The sequence below is a fragment of the Haliaeetus albicilla genome, chromosome 20, assembly GCF_947461875.1.
Source record: "Haliaeetus albicilla chromosome 20, bHalAlb1.1, whole genome shotgun sequence".
In the NCBI taxonomy this organism is placed as follows: Eukaryota; Metazoa; Chordata; class Aves; order Accipitriformes; family Accipitridae; genus Haliaeetus; species Haliaeetus albicilla.
Genome location: NC_091502.1, coordinates 5,326,478 through 5,333,392, shown reverse-complemented (window position 1 = coordinate 5,333,392; position 6,915 = coordinate 5,326,478).

The window sequence follows — 6,915 nt, the reverse complement described above, 5'->3', positions numbered from 1 at the left end:
CTGATTTTTTTGAGAAATCCCTTTCCAGCTAATGATCAGGTAAATACCAAAGAATACCAGATGATCCATACAGACCTGAAAGACCTGCATATGGGTGTTTGGGTGGTTTCTAGTGCGCAAGGCAGAGCAGAAGAATTAAGCAGAGAACATAGTATGGTAAAACGTATGTTTGCATGTTGTTTGGGTTTTCTTTGAAGTCATATTCTTTTTGCACTTAGCATGATATCAACGCAGAGGAAATAACTGGAATCAGTAACTCTGGGGAGGAAATGTCTCCACAAGCCAGGTGGTGCAAAGGAGGTACAGGGACTGAATTAGGCAGAGAGGCTGTTACCTGAAGAGTGACATAAATACATACTTGGGAGCCATCTCATTCACTCTGCTCTCTGAGCTTCGTGCTAGACCAGACTCTTTCAGACCAGAGCTGTCTCTTTACTGGTGTCCACGTCTTGCTGTCTGTGCTGAGGGAGGTAGAGTATCAGAAGGGCTCCTCACCTCCAAGGGTTGCTAAACAGAGTGACGACTGGGATGATGAGGACTCAGAAGATGATGGGCGCGTGGCTGATCTGGTAAGGGTGTCCCGGACCTGTTCCAAGATTGTGCTGGAGCAATTAACTCTGTCGTTTTGTTGACTTGGGTCCGCTCCGCTCCATGCTCACAAAAGCCTGCCTTGCTTGAAGGGGGGACACAACACACCATCCGATCATGCTGCTTCGCTACAGAGCAATATTCCAATTGGATTCTGTGCTGGTGCCTGCAGGTATTCAATTTTCAGTGCTGGAAAAGCCACCTAGGCTTATTATGGATGTTACATACGCAAGTGAGGAGATGAGTTTTCAATGAAGAGTGTGAATAGCCGTGTAGATAACCATGGGCAGCATCTGGAGAGGGCAGATATCTCACTAGAGATTTCACCTTCGGTGTTTACCACTGTTTTTTCCTTGTGTAGTTTATCAGCTAAAATAATCATGTTATAAATTGGGCTTGGAACGACTGGATTTAAGTTGTGCAGCACATCTTTTTTTTCTTTCAAAACTCTATTAGTAACTCTCCTTTTGGTTATTTGTTTAGCCTTCAATGTGCTATTGCAGCACAGCACACTGCCCTTGTTTGAATTTTATCTTAGCTATAGTTCTTCTATGGCTTGCAGGTTTCTCTACTTGGATGGGAAGGAGACAAGGCAGCAATGCCCCCCCTCCCCGAAATAATGGATCAGTATGTTGTCCACATCTGCTTCAGACGGATTTTGGCTGTTTATTATTTTAGGTGTTGGTGACAAAAACGCTCTAACAGCTGCATTGAGTCCTCAGGCAGGAGGCACACTGAAATTCTGTAGCTGAGAGTCTTCTCACTACTTAAAGCTGAGAAAGAAAAATAATCCTACATCAGATATGCCTATTTTATTGGAGAGGTGGCTTTCCAGCTCATCCTTGGCATGAATTGCTGCCTGCCTGCTTGATGTGTGCTGATCTGGAGGTAATGTTAGAGCCTGGAGGTAGCCACAGAGATGCCTGATCTGTAAAGGCTGTCCTGCTGAGCAAGCAGTCCACATCTGATGTGGATTGTCTCCTGAGTCTACTCTTGTGATCTCACTATGAGCCATATATGCAGAATCATTTATTATAGCAGACACAGAAATGTTAACATGCCTTACCATAAATTCTTTCCTCCCAAGAAAAACAGCTTTGACCTCCAAGTCGACCAGAGTCTCAGAGGTTCACAGGATCCGCAAATCCACAAAAGATATTTATCTTCCATGCTGCCATGGCAAACCTGAATTTTCTTAAGTGCCTGAGCTGGGAGGACACCACACTGTACTAAGGGGTAAGTAAGTGATAGCTGATGATGTTGGAAACTGCTGTCCTTAGTTCCTGGGCATCAAGATGCTCTCTTGAGCGTGAGCAGCCCCCAGCCTAGCTCTGCTACAGGCATGGAGGGAAGACAAGGCAGCTGGAGAGTTGCCATCATCAAACCGGCTGGACCTCATGCCTTCTACCTAGGTGCCCGTGACTGCAGTGAAATGGTCCTGACCATGTCTGTGGCCTGTCTGAGTCCTACCCTGGCCCCATGCAGAGCCGATTTAATCCCTCCCGACCCAGATCCCAGCTGCTCCAGCACCCCCAAAAGCCTGCTCTGCTCCTGGACATCTGCTTAGCATCACCTCCAGGGCTTTCAGCCTCCCCTCCCCACACTGACTGGTGACATCCCCACCTCCCTGGCTGACCCCAGCTCCAGCTTTGCATGCTCTTGGACGTTTTTTATTTTTCTTTCCTGTATTTCAGTCAATCACCTGCTTAAAGATAAGCACATGCTTAAATACTTTGCCAGAACAAGCCCTAGATTTTCTTAGGTTGTTTTCCACCCTCTGTTTGATAACTGGTCCCCTCCCCATTTCCCCAGAACATATGTGGGACATATATCCAGCTCTTACGTTTAATTTTGCACGCAGTTTAGGTTACACTTTGCATGAAACATGCTACCAAAAGCGAAGCTCTCTTCTCCTTTCTCTTCCTTTCTTTCTCTTTAGTTAAGCATACGTGTAAAGAAACCTTTCAATGTGCTTGCAGAGCCCAAATACAGTAGAGTGACACAAAGCATTCTGGATATTGCTATGCAAATGACATGCCAAGAATGTTTAGACTGTACCTTGAAGCAGTAAACAAGTTGATTGTCATGGTGTCATGGTAACTAGAGCTGGATCCGCTTCATACGAATGAGGTCTCAACCTTCGTTTTTATTTGGATTGCTAAAGCAACCCCGTGGTCCAAAGCTCATCACCCCGTTGGTGCTCTGGAGAGCCAGAGGTACAAGAAATGGCCTCATATACTGGGACACCATTTAAAGTGAAACAATGAGCTACTCTTGACACACAACTTCAGGTCACCAAGGGTATTCAGACATACACAGACCTGAGTTGGGAGATGCTGCCGATGCCACAGGGATTTGCCACGTGCCCTGGGCAGCATTGCTGTCCCACTGGTGTAGTTACAATCTGTAGAGATGATATCTGGGGGTGATGAAGCTTGTGTTTTTAAACCGATGAACTGCTGCCATCTTACAAAAGGATGGAAGTGTGGACGCTGGAGAAGGCAGTAGGGCTTTTCTGTGAGCAGAATGTCTATGTGGGTCTGTAGGATCAAGACAGACTGCTGGCCAGTAGCTTGTATTGTCCACTCGATACATGCTTTTCCCTGGTTTTGACTCAGCCATCCTTCCCCGAGTAGCAGGGAAGCTCTCTAACACTGCAGGAGAATCACACTGGTAACTTAGAGATTACAGAGTCATTTTCCTAACCTTGTAACTCAGGGCTGAACTGCTCCAGGCTCTGATGAACCACCTCGTTTACCAAAGTAAATGCACTCCTGGCAATTTTTCATCCAAGCTGAGCCACCACAGGCTTGGCTCCAAACCTCATCTTCTGCCTCTGCAAACAGAAGATGCTTTCACCGACTGAACCAGCAACACAGCAACACTGTCCTGCTCTACAAAATAAACTTGCTAGAGTCTCCTAGATGGCTGTGGCAACATAAGCTTGAGACTAAAAAGTCTCCTTACACTGAACAGTCAAAACCCACCTTTTTCTGAAGAGCCATGTGCCCACTGGTAAGTGCCAGTTGATCTCAGAGCATTGATTTGGTGGAGGAATTTGCCCTTTTTGCACTATTTGTCACTGCAGATCTGGGCTTTAAGGGGGATCACAGAGCTGCTGAGCCAGCCTGGTACAAATCACAGGGACTGACACAGGACTTCACTTGCTGTCTCTCTCTGTCGGTTCTTCAAACCCACACTGTCTCCAAACAGCAGAAGCAGAAGAGAAACTATACTGGGTCAAGCCAAAGGTCCATCCTGACTCTGGCAGTGGACAAACGCAGAGGTCTAGGGACGACTGCAGGAACAAGTCTCATGTACATGATATTTCCCACAGCTTCTGTTTGCAGCTCAGGTAACTCCTGAGGTTTTCTAAGAAACCTCAATGAAAATGTCATCCATGACTGTGTCCTGTATACTGGAACCCATGTAACCTTTTGGCACCTTTCAGCACCCACGAACTTTCCAGTCTACATGGTTTTGACAGAGACTCACTGGGTCAATAACAGGATGGGAATTCTCCCACCAGCTGTACGACATACTTTCTGGTCAGACTAGCACCTAGTAGGACAAAATGACACAGTGTACAAAGGTGAACTGGATGCTTCTTGTGCTGGAGGGTTTCTTTTAACTGTCTGGAAATGCTCTGTTATGATTCCTAGCAGATTCAAAGAGATAAGCAGCCAGCTAGGCTGGAAAATTCCACTGAGCAGCCCATAAATTCATGACTTGTCTGTCCTTTAAATGTCTAGAGTCACACTGACTCTTACCATGGCTTTGCAGGCACTTGTGGCTGGGAGTGGTTGGTGAGGTCAGGAGCTCAAAGTCTAGAATCAGCTGGAGAGCATCAAAGACGAATCTCTCAAAGTAAGATAAAACGGCAAAGAACCAAGCCCAAAATAGCTGGCTAAAATATGTGTTTCCTTTACTGCTCACTTGTCCAGGAGGTGTTCAGAAGCAGTGGGGACAAGTGGACGTCCCCTCCTGAGTTGCTGACCATGGCCACGGCACTGCCTGGCAGAGCGCACAGCAAAAGCCACCAGCACAGGGGCAGCCTCCACCCATCTGGGAGGGAAGTGACTGGTTTAATCTGTGTTGGAAGGTACTTAAAAAAGAACCTTTCAAAGCACAGCGCGCAGAAGGAGAACCCTTGGTACGCCAAGAAGTGCGTGAGTTCTGCGACGGTGCACCAAACCTGTCTCACGTTGCCCAAGGCCTTGCCTTCTGTGCGTTGGGCTCTTCTCTGTGCTTGTGTTGGCTTGAGATGCTCCATCCCACAGTCCCGCTCCATCCCACAGTCCCGTTCCATCTCTTGTTCCCTGAGGTGACCTGCAATGACCTGTTTGAACCACTCACATGCAGCTCCCTAACTCCCTGGGGATTTATTGCTCACTGAACTAACTCCCTTAGCTGCAGCACTTAAATAACTCAGTTAAGGAAATCAGAGGCAGTGGCACTGAAGAGCCGCTGGGACAGGGTGTGGAGGTGAAGCATCTTCAGCTGGATGCAAAAGTGGGGACTGAGCATATTCCTGTCGTGGTTTAACCCCAGCCAGCAACTAAGCACCACGCAGCCGCTCACTCACTCCCCCCCATCCAGTGGGATGGGGGAGAAAATCAGGAAAAGAAGTAAAACTCCTGGGTTGAGATAAGAACGGTTTAATAGAACAGAAAAGAAGAAACTAATAATGATAATGATAACACTAATAAAATGACAACAGTAGTAATAAAAGGATTGAAATGTACAAATGATGCGCAGGGCAATTGCTCACCACCCGCCGACCGACACCCCGCCAGTCCCCGAGCGGCGATTCCCTGCCCCCCCCCTTCCCAGTTCCTAAACTAGATGGGACGTCCCATGGTATGGAATACACTGTTGGCCAGTTTGGGTCAGGTGCCCTGGCTGGGCATGAGAAGCTGAAAAATCCTTGACTATAGTCTAAACACTACTGAGCAACAACTGAAAACATCAGTGTTATCAACATTCTTCACATACTGAACTCAAAACATAGCGCTGTACCAGCTACTAGGAAGACAGTTAACTATATCCCAGCTGAAACCAGGACAATTCCAAACATAGTGAACCAGTTTCATAACTGGTGTAAGTCTATTCTGCAGTGCATGGCAGACTAGAAAGACATCCAGAGGAAGAATCTCCAGGGCTGTGAAATGAGCCTGTCCACCCCGGTCCTGCCCTTCCTGCCCATCTCTAGGGCATCTTCTTCCCTGTTGCTTATCGGCCACTGCAAGGTCTCCTTGGAAATAGCTCAGGGGAAGTATGAGCACCCTACAGAAACAAATAAAACCCTGACCTAGGAGGTCATCATCTAAACCCATTACTGAGGGTAATTTAAGTGCTGTCAGGGACCAGGTGCTTACATCTGATTAACTGACTCCAAAATATCTTCTCTGGCACCTTTGATCCTGAAGTCTAGCAAAGCCTCTTACAGTCTTCACAAACTCATCAGCGGGAAAGTCCTCGTTCCTTGCTGAAACACTGCTTTTCCTGAAACAGAATTTGGACACTGCTTTGTTTGGCAAGTGCAGTTTTGGATGGTTCAGCAAATACAGTAGAACAATTGATTCTGTATTCAGCAGGGCTGAGGTAGACACCAGAGCCCAGACCAGCTGGAGAGAGAGCTGAAGGGCTGTGTCCCCCCTCCACTACATGCTCCAGGCTGCTTAGCGGAGATCTGGAGCCATCCACCCAGAGATGCTGACTCCAGCCAGAAATCCCATTTACACAGTAACTTCACAAGTGTATGGAATTGAAGTCAGCAGCTGATCCTAAAAAGTATTTCTGGGTTGCTCATCCATGATCTGAGCAGACTGAAAAGCAGCGTAGTGTTTGTGTGCGTATAATACTTCCAGATGGTTATGTCACTCTTTTCCACTGAGATTTGAAGATCCCTTTGGCCAGCTCCTCTAAATCTGCAGTCGGTGCATCTGCAGGGAGGGAGAAGAGCAATGTCTTAGCTCTTGGTGAAAAGGTGCCCTTAAAGCATGTTCTGGCTGGCAGAAGTTCCCATTTATGAGCAAACTTTTATCTGTCCAAGTGTTACTAAAGACACAACAGACTCGGTGCTCAAGCTGCCAGCTCTGAGGTTTCCTCACCTGTTGTATTACAGCAACAGCTCCACTGAGATTTGAGCATAAAGCAGTGAGCAGGTGATATGAGTACCTCGCTGTCTGAGGACATGGCCCAAGGCATTTTCTTCAAGGAGAGGTACATTTATTTCTTCATTCATATTAACTGGTCCAGAGTAACTCAGAACAGCTGGCAAACCCTCTCCACCAGTGACTTCATGCACTTCTTTATTGGCCACGT